At 41.4% G+C, this 17,307-nt stretch overlaps 1 pseudogene; it reads left to right on the forward strand.

Annotated features, from left to right (window-relative positions):
• Positions 1 to 7,679: 7,679 nt before the first annotated feature.
• Positions 7,680 to 7,797, forward strand: LOC126427062 (5S ribosomal RNA; annotated as a pseudogene).
• Positions 7,798 to 17,307: the final 9,510 nt, after the last annotated feature.

Below are 17,307 nucleotides of genomic sequence, written 5' to 3' on the forward strand. Positions count from 1 at the left end.
TTTAATGGCCAGTAGTATAGTTCCCATAGTGTTTCAGCCTACACAGGAGTACAGTGCTAATATTGTTACAGAAGAACTTTTGTTGTTTCACACAGACAAATGGCCACCAGTACCGAAGAAGAGCAGGTGGTGTGGCCTTGCAAATTTTGACTCAAATGATGGGAAATTCCTAAAGGTGGTCATTATTGGAAAACGAAACAGTTTTGAAGGTTTCTTCTTATCATCAAAATCCATGGCCAGAGACACAGATGAGCTAAAGTGCAGTGAAGTAGTTGCAGTAATGACATTAAGTCAGATCTTGGCAGGTCGTGAAACAGAATTAATGTAAAGCTTGTTGATTCATACATATTAACAACTCTTCAACGTGACCCACAGCCTGATTACTGTACATTGGGAGACAATGTAAGGCTTGAACCAATAATGAAGCCGTCGTCAACAAATCTGTTTAAACATGTCATTCTTCTCATATCCCAAACATATACTTCTCCGCACTCGCCATGAGAAAACAACCGTGACCAATGTGCACTACATGCAATTGATTTTAAAGGTGCAAATATAGTCATCCGTGTGATTAGAAAGACGGAGGATATGACCAAATTTCCCATACATTGCTATTACTGAAGAGCCACAGAAATTGGTATACCTGCCTAATATCGTGTATGAACCCGTCGAGCACGCAGAAGTGCCGCAAAACGACGTAGAATGGACTCGACTAATGTCTCTGGAGGGAACTGAAACCATGAACCCTACAGGACTGTCCACAAATCTGCAAGAGTGCGAGGGGATGGAGGTCTCTTCTGAACAGCACGTTGTAAGGCATCAAAAATATGCTCAATAATTTTCCTGTCTGGGGAGTTTGGTGGCCAGTGGAAGTGTTTAAACTCAGAAGAGTGCTCCTGGAGCCACTCTGTAGCAATGCTGGACGTGTAGGTGTGTCGTATTGTCCTGCTGGAATTGACTACGTCCGTCGGAATGCACAAAGGACTTGAATGGATGCAGATGATGAGACAGGATGCTTACGTGTCACGTGTCAGAGTCGTATCTAGACTTATATGGGGTCTCATATGGCTCCAACTGCACACGCCCCACACCGTTATAGAGTTCCCACCAGCTGCTGACATGCAGGGTCCGTGGATTCATCAGGTTGTCTCCATATCCATAAACGTCTGTCCGCTCCATACAATTTGAAACGAGACTCGTCCGGCCAGGCAACATATCTCCACTCATCAACAGTCCAATGTCGGTGTTGACAGGCTCGGGCGAGTCATCAAGAGTATAAGAAGGAGCCTTCGGCTCCGAAAGCCCATATCTATGATGTTTCGTTGAACGGTTTGAATGCTGACACTTCTTGTGGCCCAGCAAGAAGTCTGCAGCAATTTGCGGAAGGGTTGCACTTCTGTCACGTTTGTAACACTACGCTACTGCGCACGATACTTCTTAAAGCCTGTACTATGGTAAGTTGACGGGCTTCACCTTATAAGAAAGGATTTTGGTATATATGTTGACCGCGTGTACCAGAATGGAGGCAAAATCAGACTTTCACCCACTCAGTAACAACAATGATACGTCAAGAAAGTCTGAAGTGCAACTACACGTTAGGACGGACAAGAAACAACACAGCAGATGCTACCAATTTGTTAATAAAACGGTCGCCAGCCTAATTAGACATTAATTGAGTTTCTTCTCTGTACAAGTTGAAGTACGTGTATGCAAAACAACACGTAATAACACTGCATAATATGGTAAATTTTAGAACCAGAAAATCTACTGAACTAATAATTTCACTTTCTGTACTAATATGAACAAGCCTTAAATACACAACAATACACTATAATGTTTACTACAAACTTCGTACAGTCTATTGATCTGATTAAAATCTGGCATAGGCTACCCTAGAAATAGCACTTTCAAAACACACATACAATGTCAATTTTGAAAAAGGTAAAACACTAATAAGTAAAACATTAATAACTTTTGGTTTTATCTCGCCTTTAACTTTGCTGGTCAAATCAGTTCAGTACATTTCAAAATTTACATGAATAGAAAAGAAAAAGGGGGGGGGGGGACCCTGAAACTGTTATGATCACTGTACTGAAATTTTGGATTATCGAAATCGTTAAGCACTCAAGATTTCCAATATATGAGTTACTACTCTTTTTGTCTTATTTCTTGCTCATTCAACTACCATTATTTTTGTCTCAAATTAATTAGCCTTCATTACTAAACCAATTTCAACATTATCTTCCAACTTTGTCAGACCTATATTATTTACCTATATATTCATTAACAACAAAGTTCTTTAAACATCATTCTAACATAAATAGGTCTGCAGGTAATTATTATTAACATAAACTTTAAATCTTCATGTCGGGACACTCAGGTTGCACAACATGTGGAGAGGATCCTGTCTAGGTTAGTGATGAGGATAATTAAATGATAGGATAGTTCTGGTAAAAGTTAAGTTGTTATTGAACAGTAAGGAACAAAAGTAACACTGGTCCACACGAATACAGTACTAAAAGATTCAACCTGTTCGTATCGATGCGGCGGTTGGCGGGCGGCAAGATGGCGAGGCGCAGAGCACACATACAATCACAGCTATGGCTCTTGATGTATCGGCACTTTACTTCTTCATAGCGTCGCAATACTTTTCCATTTAGTTCCTATGTAATTTTGCCATGCTGTATAGTCGTCGGAAACGGCACATCCGCGGCTCAATGAAACTACGTCTTCCAGGAGAGCCTCCTCGATCCAGAACGTGTTACTTAGACCGATGCCCAACTCCGACTACTACTGCTGAGCCCGTTATGCCGTGCAGTGCTCGTGTGCGTTTTCCCGCGCTCGCCTGCCATCCACCTTTTACCGCTCCCCTACAGACAGGGTATTCACCAGAGGTTTTGCATTCTACGTATCCTAATACATTGCCTACGTATGGACCAGGCACACAATTACAACTTTGACATCTTACAATAGTTTCAACGTTTCTTACATTTCAATTCTGTTATAACATTGCTTGAAATTTGACATAAATATTAATATTCACATGGAAATTTGTTTACAGTTTCTTTAACATCATGGCAAGAAAAGAAAAAGAAATGAAATCAGAACATCGATTACACTAATTTATCGAAAATCAAAAGAAAAAAATTATTATATGTACAATAGTATAGCGTTGGTGTTGTTACACGTTGAACGACTTTTTTCAATCGTCATTGGTCCCGTTCTTGAAGGATCTTTTTCTGGCCGCAGCGGTGTCAGAGATATGATGTTTTAACGGATTCCTGATCTTCGCGGTACACTCGTGAAATGGTCGTATGGGAAAATACCCACTTCATCGCTACCTTGGAGATGCTGCGTCCCATCGCTCGTGCGTCGACTGTAACACCACGTTCAAACTCACTTAAATCTTGATAACTTACCATTGTAGCAACAGTAGAAGATCTAACAACTGCGCGATCACTTGTTTTCTTACGCAGGCTTTGCCAACCGCAGCGCCTTATTCTGCCTGCTTACATATCTCTGTATTTGAATAGGAGTGCCTATACCAGTTTCTTTGGTGCTTCAGTGTATATGTCCGTGTGCTGACGTTTCTTAGTTCTTCGTATTTGTACTATCAGCTCCGAGTGACAAGTTGACACGTGTACTCTTTCCAACTATCGTGTCACACTTCTAATAACGGCTATGACGCTCAGAACCAACAACAAATTTTTGTCCACCCATCGTAAGCACAGCGGATTGAAAGCCGCTCAGACTCAAACGACTGTAGTTTTGTATTGTTATGGCCAGCAAACAAAGCCACTCTTGCCGACGGATGGATCTGTACAGATTTAATTACAGGCCCCTCACAGTAATGTCGGTGCTTAGATCATAGGTGGACAACTGGCGGCCTGCAGGTCGCATCCAACCTACGCTTGGTTTCACTCTGGGCCGCAAAAGAAAATCGTGGAAGAGAGAGAGAGAGAGAGAGAGAGACGCTGCAGAATTTTGTAGTTTAAGATTTTAAGACAGCTATTGTAAAACATAGTATTTAAAGAAACAATTTTTTTGATGCTTATGCAGGCTGCCTCTTCTAAAACTTGCATCGTAAGGGAAATGGAAAGTGCAATTGACGTGCCGTTTTCACAGAATGGTTTGGTAATCAGGGGCTCGTATTGTTAGAATAGAAACTGTATTTCTTACGCAAAAATAAACTTTTTTAAATGTAACAATGCCTGTTGACATTAACAGACTAAAGATAGGTTAAATTAAAACGTCAGTAGTGGTTGTTGCAGGATTCTAGTGCGAATCGTTTACGAGATATCGTATTTTGAAATACGATATAGTTTCGAGTTCATGGGCTAAGAACGCCGCTGTTGTGTCACGTTACGAGGTAAATAAATAAAATGTCGTGTGACTAGGGCCTCCGGTCGGGTAGACCGTTTGCCGGTTGCAAGTCTTTCGATTTGACGCACCTTCGGCGACTTGCGCGTCGATCGGGACGAAAATTAAGATTATTAGGACAACACAGCACGCAGTCCCTGAGCGGAAAGAATATCCAACCCAGCCGGGAATCGAATCCAGGCCCTTAGGATTGACATTCTGTCGCGCTCACCACTCAGCTACCGGGGGCGGACACGTTACGAGGTGATCCACAGGCTTAAGTAAATATGTGAACCAGGTCCAGGGGTCAGCAAAGATTGTGCATGTCAAATTTAAATCTTTCAGTTGTTTCCATTCAACTGTTTCTTGTGTAGAACAGGCTACTTTTTGGCAAGGAAATTTCAACAGTACTGCAGTAATTTGTTATCTGATTCGTTATCTGTATTATTTATTTTAATTCCTCTCTCTAGTTCTGCCCGCTTAGGAACATCGTAACAGATTCTAACTTCCGTTTCAGGAGTACTCATACGAGCATTCGCTTGGTATTACCTGCCTTCGCCATTGGCTTGCCATAGTACCTTTGACACATACATCTTTCTCCTCCTCGTCATTCCAGGCAGGTCTCTCATATGAAGCGAGTCCGTCAGATACTGGGGATCTGTTGGAGTATAGGCTGTCTTCTCTGTCATCGATACCAGAGTCCCATCACTGCGACCGCTTGCTGGTTATGTGTAACCAGAAATCGTTGACCAACATGGCCATAGCAAAGGATGACAAGCGACTGTGACATTTGTGTGTTGGGCGCATCAGTGGGAAAGCAGCTCTCCAGTAACAGCCACACCTTGGGCGCCTGGCTGGAGGTGTGCGAAGCGTCGCGCCGACGCTGCTTCATAATGGAAGAGGGTGAGGGGAAGCCGACGGGTGCGGCCGTGGCTGTGGCTGCGTGCACAACAAGTCGCCACTGCGGGGGATCGGGATTTTTACGACGCTCGCGGGAAACCACGGGAGCGCAGGGACGCTCCTCACGTCCGCAGCTCTCGTCGGCCTAAGGGGGAATCCCCACCCCTCCAGACACACTACACGCACCGCTTGAGCTTCGCGCCATGGAGCAGTGCCGGGCAGAGTACGTAGCACAGGGAGATTCGGGAGACCAGAGACAATCTCTCGGGGACAACACGTCACACACAGAGGCTTGCCTATTTATTTAACGTATGGTTAATATCACAAGACACAAGAAACCTTTTTTCCGCAACGATACGTACCTGCACGTTCAAAACACGAAAAAAATAATAATTATAAGAGCATCGAATTTACAGTGTTTAGAAGCCACAGGCCACAGATATATAGCCATCTGCTGAATACAATCAACTGATGTCTTTCTTGCCATCAGGATGCACTCCCTATCGTTTTGGACACGTATGTAGGACTGTTTGAACAGTCTGTCTGTCGTTCTGTACCAGACTCACAGCAGGGCTAAATTTCTGTGCATCAAGTCAGCCCATTTTCCACTACTTGTCCTTTTCATGTTCTTGCGATGCCGATGATCTAAAAAACCTGGTGGTTTTTGCGAGATGCAGGTCAGTTTACAATGATCTTGAGTAGCATTTTTCCCACACATTTCTACTCGTCAGTCTGTTATTGTTACTCCGTTGTCCATCAGGAATTTCGCACCTTGTGGAGGTGGATGATGCCAGTGAAGTCTGTTTTAATTGAGTAAAGAAATGTTCTCTTGTACAAGGAGACAAGGATTGCCAACCGCTTTTGTAAACTCTCTCTTGAGAGCATATTCTCGCCTTAAAAATTGGGGAGCCATATTACTGAGAATAATCGACCAGAAAATTGGACTGTTCCTGACTGTTCCTGTAGTCATGCGCAAACTCTGTTCAAGCTGTGTGCAGACGAGTCTGGAGTATGGGTACACTAGCCCCAGAGCAGATGTTCTTGCAACTGGAGCTGATTAATTCCGTGTCCCACGGCTAAGTTTCTGCAACAGGAATTGTTAGTTGCGAAACGTATTGTGAATCACCGGCGGTTTGTGGGCTAAGAACATAGTTTCGGCTTACTCCTCGTGGTACACAACGCATTTTATAAAGAAAACTAACTAAGTTAAATTTTATTAAACATGTAGAACCATTTTCAGACGAAACAGGGTATCTTCAGCTTTTAAACTGTAAAAAATAGAGTCAAGAATATTAATTTTGAGCCAACTTCTAGCTATAGTAGCTAGCACAGAGTCTTAGAAATTAAGAATCAGAGACGGAATGAATCTAAATATAGAGGAAAATATCACAAACAGTATGGAAAGGAGAAAAAACTTTTTCATATTTGTACAGTATCAATGATGACGGGCTGAGAAAGTAAGCGTTTAAGTATCTCGAGGAAAAGGAATCAAAAACAAGAAGGAGCAGAGAAATTAGAAACGATTTAGAAGTACACAAGATAAACACAGAAGAAGTATGAGAAGGAGATCTTTTCAGAAGGAGAGTGTTATAGCTAGGATTTCTATGAGAAGGAGTAAGGGTTGTGAATTCGTCTGAAGAAAGAAAACGAAAGGCATTATGAAAAGTTAAAAGAACATTAAAGAAAAAGAAAAGAGCAAATGAGAAGGAATGGAAACTGTCACATGATACCTAGTTCGCCCAAACGATAATGAATATTAGCTATTCCATATTGTCTAAACAATGTATAGTAAGAGTATAAGTAAATGTAACGCCCAAAATAGATGAAAACTATTTTTCTACCACTGGCGTAAGCACGTGCTCGTCGTTACAATTGTTAGATCACCTGAGCCTCTTTGATTGCATATGACAGTGTCAGAGAAGTAGTATTTCGATGGAACGTAGCTCTAAATCGTTTATATATTGACGTATGCTGTTGTGCTACAGGTACATTGGTAACAGAGGCTCCAAATGAAATAAAATATATTAAAATATAGTAATTTTAAAACATGAAACTAAATTGCAGTACTCTGGTTAGTCTGGTTATCCGGAGAGTGTAATACCGAATCATGAAGAGTTGCCAGATATGAATATTAACAGTAAAACCTGGCAGCATACACAGCCAGTCGCTTTAGCCAGTTCAGTATGCGGTCATAAGCATTGAGAAACAGCTGATTTCACGCTCGCTGATTGCGAATTGGAAGCAAAAGGTGACTCCTACAAACCAGCAGACCCAAATGCAGTGTATAGCGGACGCTAAACGTCAAGATGGTCAGAGTTCCAGCCGGCAGCGAAGTTCGACCCTGTCAGCATCTTTGATGCTCGACAGCCGACAGCAGAAACTATCTGGGTTAGAATTATACTCATGTAAGCTTATATAATGGCAACGGCCTTGCCGCAGTGGATACACCGGTTCCCGTCAGATCACCGAAGTTAAGCGCTGTCGAGCGTGGCCGGCACTTGGCTGGGTGACCATCCGGGCCGCCATGTGCTGTTGCCATTTTTCGGGGTGCACTCAGCCTCGTGATGCAAATTGAGGAGCTACTCGACCGAATAATAGCGGCTCCGGTCGAAGTAAACCATCGTAACGACCGGGAGAGCGGTGTGCTGACCACACGCCCCTCCTATCCGCAACCCTCAACTCAGGATGACACGGCGGTCGGATGGTCCCGATGGGCCACTTGTTGCCTGCTGACGGAGTGCAAGCGTATATAATAAAAAGTACTTGGCTTGTAGAACTTGCCTAAACGTACCTATATGTGTTTGTCACTCCTTCTGTGACTTGCAGCTGAGCCTAATGGTTCCATCACAGCGGTAGATACAGGTTGCTTTTCATGTGGTCTCGGAGACGTTCCTTAAATGTTACTGTATGCCTCTATTCCTAATAGAGTATTCGGTCAGTGTCAGTAACTGCTTAATATTGGGCTTGTGCAAAAGTTCGTAACGTTTTTCCATAAGTTTAATAAACACAACAGATACGCTTAACAGAGACCTCAGTCGCCAATAATACATTCTCCTTTACTATTTACGACAGCCCGCAAGGCTGGGTAAGTTTTCGATTCCGTGATTGTAGAAACCACTCGATTTTGAGACGAATAACTCGTCGAGCCATGTTCGGAGCTCATTTTCATCCGGAAAGGAAGTTCGTTGAAGACAGTTCGGTAGAGAGCAGAGAGGTGAAACTACAAGAGCGGAGGATCAGGTGAGTAAGATGGGTGCGGAATGAGTTCCCAACCCAACATCAGTACAATGTCTTCCGTCAGTCTAGCAGACTGTGGGACGGCGTTATCGTGGAGTAGCGTCACTTCACACAGTCTTCCTGGTCGTTGTTCTTGGCTTGCGTTTGCAAGATGTCTCAGCTGTTGACAATAAATGTCAGCAGTGGTGGTTACACCTCGCTACTTTGTAATACAGGAGGAGGAGGAGGCAATTAGTGTTTAACGTCCCGTCGACAACGAGGTCATTAGAGACGGAGCACAAGCTCGGATTAGGGAAGGATGGGGAAGGAAATCGGCCGTGCCCTTTCAAAGGAACCATCCCGGCATTTGCCTGAAGTGATCTAGGGAAATCACGGAAAACCTAAATCAGGATGGCCGGACGCGGGATTGAACCTTTGTAATGCACAACTCGGTCGCTGTTCCACCAGATGAATTGTATTACCTTTGTGGCAGGTCTTCGTCCGGAAAGTTTCTGCATTTTTTTAACTCAACCATTCCTCTGTTTCCCTTATGTTACCATAGAGATACCATTTCTCATCACAAGTAACGACAGAGGACTGGAATGGTCGGTGTTGTTGACGAACCAACTGATGGTGACCAAGCAGAGATGCACGTATGACCACCCACTCATTTTTGTGGTTTTGGCTTAGAGCCTGCGATACCCGTGTACCCGACATCTGAACATTCCCCAGTGCATGTAAATTTGGCACGATACTGCCGTCATCACAGTTCATCACATTTGCCAGATCTCGATTGCGCTGACGTGGATCATTACGGATTAATGCGTTTAAACGATGTTCATCCAACCACGAAGGTCTTCCTGAACGTGGAGAGTCAGTAATACCAAAACGATCTTCCGTAGTACGAGAAAACCACGTTTTTGCCGTTCTCTGTCCAATGGCATTATCCCCATACACGTCGCAAATGTTTCTGGCTGCCTCTGCTGCCGTCACCCTCTATCGAACTGAGGCAGAAGAATGAGTCAGAAATGTTCCTATTTCTCCGCTTGGCATTCCATTTTATGGCGTCCACAGCCCAACTCACTATCTCCAGACGACAAAATGTCAAGAGGTAAACTCACATAGCAACAGTGAACTACAAATGAAAAATAACAGACGACAAATTAACACTTAGGACTTGGAGTACCAACATGCAAAACAAATACGATATGAACTTATGCATCAGCCTAATAACAGACTGAGGTTACAAGCATCGGCTGTGTTTTACCCATCCGTTAAGTTGGTCTTAGGTGATAACACAGCGTGTCTGATTTTCGGCGTGTACCTGAAAAGACGTGAAGAAGAATTAAAAGCGGACCAATAGCATTTCCTCATTACCGTCGTATCTACCTCCTTAGCCTGGCATCCAACGGCCTGACAAGAAGACGGCTTGGGCAAGCCAATACTGGCAAAAAAAGAAAAAAATTATGTGTAAAAGTCACACTACCGCTATTAAACTGAAGAAAACGTCCACAAAGTAGAAATGACATATCCAAACCATTTATCAAGCTGTTACTAGCTGTTACTAGGAGGAGAACTTCAAAGCGACTAGTTATCAATAAATATTTCCATATCCTGCCCAGAGAAGAAAGAAGAACCAAGTAAGAAGCAGAGAAAATGCAGGAAGAACAGAAGTTGAAGATTCACAAGATTGAGACCAAGAAAGAAGTTGGGTGAAGAATAGACGACATACCTTCCCAAATCCCTATCCTATTGTAAACTAGTCGTCTGCGAAGTATTACAACGAAAAATGACCGCTTTCAGCGACACATAACGATGACTTTCACACATACAAAGCCAGTAAACCACGAGATTCTGCACTCACAGCTCCATTCCATTATGGGACCTCCACAACAGCAACACACACTTGCAAAGCCAACAAGGAACGACGAACGAAGCTGTACATCAAATAGTTGTCCACATCCATCTCGCTCAAGTCCACCACCTTCATGCAAAAGCATTCGCCAACCTCATGCTTTAACATTCATATGATTGTGTGAATGTGTGAAATCAAATCATGTGATGAAGGAATTGTGCAAAAGAAATGTGTGAAAAACTAAATAAGTTAAGCACACCAGACAGCTAATAAACTACAAAATAACAGTCATTGACTATGGACTTAAGTAAAAAAATAGACTATCGATAAAAAAAGTCATTAGTTCTGAAATGGACAGTATATAAAGAACAAAAGTAAGGCATAATAAACACTAAAACTATATGCCCCTTATTTTCTCCTCATAAAAATTCAAGACTAACTATATTGTACTTATTTTCTTCTTATAAAAACAAAGAATAATAAATTATCTTGTTGGATGTTTTCCCTTTTTTTTAAGCATTTGTACCATTTGTTAGGATAATATCTCAATACTTGTGTATGTATATTTCTTTGTCAAAGCAATTCTTGGAAATTATTCTTATTTGTTAGTGTAACAATGTTGAAATAAGTGTCTAGAAACAGTTACTATATTTACAAAAAAAAATATATTTCTAAGAAAATCGATGTGAAAGACTCCTCACGTTCGATAACAAACTTCTTAAAAAGCAAACTTCACACTTAAATAAAGAAAGAAAATAATTATGAACTAATAATAGCATAAAAATATTCATCTCTTGTCATTTTTGAGAATAATTTGGAAGAATATAAAAATATAAATTAGTAATACAAACTAGCATAGAACCAGAATAATGTGGCTGAACAGTAGGCAACGAAATTTAGATAAAGAAATAATTTTTGACTGGCTTAGACAACGATTCAATCATTGCCTAACTTCAGTACAAAAATTATGTTCGAAGGGTGGTGATATGTAAGGTGTCAGGCAAATCCACCACCTTCCATGAAAACCCTGACATGATAAGCAAATCCAGTAGTATGTACACATAGCTCCGAATAAATCGTGACATTAAATTAACCAAAGTAATACGAGTAACGAGTGAGCAAATGGAATACCACAGACTAACACAAGAATGCCTAAATGCATGTCATACCTTCCCACCGTGAGACAGACGCAGCTCCGAGGGGAGAAACAAGAACAGAAGCCGAGCGCAGAACCATGTTAAGCTGGAAGGCCCTACGATAAGGGACGGACGGACACCCACGTCGACAGCTAACCGCTAGGACCACACCACCCGCAAGTTTTAGCGTGAGACTTTTTCGCGTCTCTTATGTTAGGACCACCCCCCAGCCCCTATTAAAACATAGAGCCCTCCAGAAGAACAGAACTTTACGATAACGCTAAAAGTTTTAGCGTGAGACTTTTTCGCATCTCTGTTACATTGCAAACTTTAAAAACATTGCCCCACCACGAAAAGTATAACGTTTCTCATTGTATAGACAGAATTTTTGTAGGTGGAGCTTAAGGTTAACATTGAGACCCTGATTGGTCAGATGAAAACACAGCCAGATAGTTTTTTTTTTAAACCAACTACGGTAAATTGTAGTAGAGAGAAGTTAGAAAAGTGGTAGCTTCCGAGACGGCGAGCTGAGCGGAGCTGCGCCGGCCGCCGCCCCCTGACGAACACCGACAAGGTAATGAACGCACGCGATGCCGCATAACAGCGCATAAAGATTCACTTAGAGCTGCAGAAGTCTTATCTGCTACACCCCCTCTTTGCATAATACTAGTGTCGATTGTCAATTAAAGCTCATGGTGTTCACATTTGCTACTTGAAGTAAAAATCTGAAACGCGATGATTTTTCTGTTATACAGTTATTGAGAAGCCACATCAGCCACTGTAACTTACGACAAGTTAGATAAGTAATTAAAGATAATTGAGGGTCACTGTAGACCATTTTGATAGTTTTCTCTTTTGTGAAACTTAATTTAAACCTAGATTATAGATGTGATATGGCATAGGTCACCCTTCGATCCATTGTAGAACTTGGAAACCCATTCACGGAATATTCGTTCACGTTTTTGTTGAACGCAGTTGGTTTTTACCATCCTGTATTAAAACATTTCCTTTCATCAATAATGCAATTTATAAACAATGTTTTGTGAGTAGAATAAAATTTCCAATGGTAAACTTAACTGCTTTTTCGTCGTTATTTTACCAGCTAACTAAAAATAGGAAAGCCTTGAACCCCTTCCACTAAATTTAGTTAGTATTAAGATTCTTTTACAGGGAGTGCAGTGGAGCTGACGCTGAAATCATTAAGTATTTGGTTACATCATCGCTAGTCTCACTGAACTCTTCTGAATTCTACATGTCATGTGTTGTCTGGCATCTCCTTACCAGCAACAGGTCCCAGGTTCAAACTAATCAATTCCCTAAAAAACACGCCCAGAGCGTCATTGCGCGAAAGAGGTAGGGAGACACGATATAGAACAAACAGACACCACGCAGAATGTTAGACCCGTCATAGTCGTAAAATCGCTATACACGGAAGGAGCCAATTAACTGGATCCGTGAATCAATCAGCTTAAGAGCTGTTGCAGGACGATTGATTCACGGATCCAGTTATATGGGTCCTTTCGTGTATAGCGATTTTACGACTATGACGATTGGGGCCTGAAGATGGCATCAATGTAATGCCGAAACTGCTAGCACATAGAAGTTCATAAAATAAAATAAACGTCTAGAAATCATACGGCTGTTGGTAATTATTGCATCAAGAAGTCCCTCAAACCATTCGTGACTGGAACAGGAGGAGGAGGAAATGACAGGGTATATAAAGTACTCTCCGCCACAAACAGTAAGGCAGCTTGCGGAGTATAGATGTAGTGTAGATTTCATCAAAAGATGCTTGGTCTTGCAGCGGTACCGCCGTTTGGACAATAGTAAAGAAGCAAACACTGAAACCTCCAATTGCTAGCATAGCTTGGTATATCGCAATCAGCAGCGACTGCACAAACGATGTTGTAATGAAGCACCACGGACACGACATTCTTGTTGTGCGCTGCCACTCAGGAGAACCCTCTCCTGAGTGGCAGCGCACAAGAAGAATGTCGTGTCCGTGGTGCTTCATTACAACATCGTTTGTGCAGTCGCTGCTGATTGCGATATACCAAGCTATGCTAGCAATTGGAGGTTTCAGTGTTTGCTTCTTTACTATTGTCCAAACGGCGGTACCGCTGCAAGACCAAGCATCTTTTGATGAAATCTACACTACATCTATACTCCGCAAGCTGCCTTACTGTTTGTGGCGGAGAGTACTTTATATACCCTGTCATTTCCTCCTCCTCCTGTTCCAGTCACGAATGGTTTGAGGGACTTCTTGATGCAATAATTACCAACAGCCGTATGATTTCTAGACGTTTATTTTATTTTATGAACTTCTATGTGCTAGCAGTTTCGGCATTACATTGATGCCATCTTCAGGCCCCAATCGTCATAGTCGTAAAATCGCTATACACGAAAGGACCCATATAACTGGATCCGTGAATCAATCGTCCTGCAACAGCTCTTAAGCTGATTGATTCACGGATCCAGTTAATTGGCTCCTTCCGTGTATAGCGATTTTACGACTATGACGGGTCTAACATTCTGCGTGGTGTCTGTTTGTTCTATATCGTGTCTCCCTACCTCTTTCGCGCAATGACGCTCTGGGCGTGTTTTTTAGGGAATTGATTAGTTTGAACCTGGGACCTGTTGCTGGTAAGGAGATGCCAGACAACACATGACATGTAGAATTCAGAAGAGTTCAGTGAGACTAGCGATGATGTAACCAAATACTTAATGATTTCAGCGTCAGCTCCACTGCACTCCCTGTAAAAGAATCTTAATACTAACTAAATTTAGTGGAAGGGGTTCAAGGCTTTCCTATTTTTAGTTAGCTGGTAAAATAACGACGAAAAAGCAGTTAAGTTTACCATTGGAAATTTTATTCTACTCACAAAACATTGTTTATAAATTGCATTATTGATGAAAGGAAATGTTTTAATACAGGATGGTAAAAACCAACTGCGTTCAACAAAAACGTGAACGAATATTCCGTGAATGGGTTTCCAAGTTCTACAATGGATCGAAGGGTGACCTATGCCATATCACATCTATAATCTAGGTTTAAATTAAGTTTCACAAAAGAGAAAACTATCAAAATGGTCTACAGTGACCCTCAATTATCTTTAATTACTTATCTAACTTGTCGTAAGTTACAGTGGCTGATGTGGCTTCTCAATAACTGTATAACAGAAAAATCATCGCGTTTCAGATTTTTACTTCAAGTAGCAAATGTGAACACCATGAGCTTTAATTGACAATCGACACTAGTATTACGCAAAGAGGGGGTGTAGCAGATAAGACTTCTGCAGCTCTAAGTGAATCTTTATGCGCTGTTATGCGGCATCGCGTGCGTTCATTACCTTGTCAGTGTTCGTCAGGGGGCGGCGGCAGGCGCAGCTCCGCTCAGCTCGCCGTCTCGGAAGCTGCCACTTTTCTAACTTCTCTCTACTACAATTTACCGTAGTTGGTTTAAAAAAAAAACTATCTGGCTGTGTTTTCATCTGACCAATCAGGGTCTCAATGTTAACCTTAAGCTCCACCTACAAAAATTCTGTCTATACAATGAGAAACGTTATACTTTTCGTGGTGGGGCAATGTTTTTAAAGTTTGCAATGTAACAGAGATGCGAAAAAGTCTCACGCTAAAACTTTTAGCGTTATCGTAAAGTTCTGTTCTTCTGGAGGGCTCTATGTTTTAATAGGGGCTGGGGGGTGGTCCTAACATAAGAGACGCGAAAAAGTCTCACGCTAAAACTTGCGGGTGGTGTGGTCCTAGCGGTTAGCTGTCGATGTGGCTGTCCGTCCGTCCCTTATCGTAGGGCCTTCCAGCTTAACATGGTTTTGCGCTCGGCTTCTGTTCTTGTTTCTCCCCTCGGAGCTGCGTCTGTCTCACGGTGGGAAGGTATGACATGCATTTAGGCATTCTTGTGTTAGTCTGTGGTATTCCATTTGCTCACTCGTTACTCGTATTACTTTGGTTAATTTAATGTCACGATTTATTCGGAGCTATGTGTACATACTACTGGATTTGCTTATCATGTCAGGGTTTTCATGGAAGGTGGTGGATTTGCCTGACACCTTACATATCACCACCCTTCGAACATAATTTTTGTACTGAAGTTAGGCAATGATTGAATCGTTGTCTAAGCCAGTCAAAAATTATTTCTTTATCTAAATTTCGTTGCCTACTGTTCAGCCACATTATTCTGGTTCTATGCTAGTTTGTATTACTAATTTATATTTTTATATTCTTCCAAATTATTCTCAAAAATGACAAGAGATGAATATTTTTATGCTATTATTAGTTCATAATTATTTTCTTTCTTTATTTAAGTGTGAAGTTTGCTTTTTAAGAAGTTTGTTATCGAACGTGAGGAGTCTTTCACATCGATTTTCTTAGAAATATATTTTTTTTGTAAATATAGTAACTGTTTCTAGACACTTATTTCAACATTGTTACACTAACAAATAAGAATAATTTCCAAGAATTGCTTTGACAAAGAAATATACATACACAAGTATTGAGATATTATCCTAACAAATGGTACAAATGCTTAAAAAAAAGGGAAAACATCCAACAAGATAATTTATTATTCTTTGTTTTTATAAGAAGAAAATAAGTACAATATAGTTAGTCTTGAATTTTTATGAGGAGAAAATAAGGGGCATATAGTTTTAGTGTTTATTATGCCTTACTTTTGTTCTTTATATACTGTCCATTTCAGAACTAATGACTTTTTTTTATCGATAGTCTATTTTTTTACTTAAGTCCATAGTCAATGACTGTTATTTTGTAGTTTATTAGCTGTCTGGTGTGCTTAACTTATTTAGTTTTTCACACATTTCTTTTGCACAATTCCATCATCACATGATTTGATTTCACACATTCATACAATCATATGAATGTTAAAGCATGAGGTTGGCGAATGCTTTTGCATGAAGGTGGTGGACTTGAGCGAGATGGATGTGGACAACTATTTGATGTACAGCTTCGTTCATCGTTCCTTGTTGGCTTTGCAAGTGTGTGTTGCTGTTGTGGAGGTCCCATAATGGAATGGAGCTGTGAGTGCAGAATCTCGTGGTTTACTGGCTTTGTATGTGTGAAAGTCATCGTTATGTGTCGCTGAAAGCGGTCATTTTTCGTTGTAATACTTCGCAGACGACTAGTTTACAATAGGATAGGGATTTGGGAAGGTATGTCGTCTATTCTTCACCCAACTTCTTTCTTGGTCTCAATCTTGTGAATCTTCAACTTCTGTTCTTCCTGCATTTTCTCTGCTTCTTACTTGGTTCTTCTTTCTTCTCTGGGCAGGATATGGAAATATTTATTGATAACTAGTCGCTTTGAAGTTCTCCTCCTAGTAACAGCTAGTAACAGCTTGATAAATGGTTTGGATATGTCATTTCTACTTTGTGGACGTTTTCTTCAGTTTAATAGCGGTAGTGTGACTTTTACACATAATTTTTTTCTTTTTTTGCCAGTATTGGCTTGCCCAAGCCGTCTTCTTGTCAGGCCGTTTTTTGCTTGCTCCATTCATTCGTGGCGCTCGGAGACCCTTCCGGTGTTTGGCATCCCGTCGCGTCACTGCAGGGTGTTCCATCCCAGCAGGGTTCCGCCTAGCAGGCAAATTTATTGCCCACTCTATGAGGGCCCTCTGTTGGTCTCACTGTCCTTTCCCTTCTCTCGACGCTTCTGCCTTGTAGAAATCGTGTCTTACTAATTACGTCCTTTTCTTTCTTGATACTTCTCGTGTTGGAACTTGTGGGTCATTGCACCTGGTCTTTCCTGGAGTTTTTTACAATGGTTCTTACAAAAAGTTTTACTTATATTCATCTAACATATGCCTAGTAC

Source organism: Schistocerca serialis, chromosome 1, assembly GCF_023864345.2.
Source record: "Schistocerca serialis cubense isolate TAMUIC-IGC-003099 chromosome 1, iqSchSeri2.2, whole genome shotgun sequence".
NCBI lineage: Eukaryota > Metazoa > Arthropoda > Insecta > Orthoptera > Acrididae > Schistocerca > Schistocerca serialis.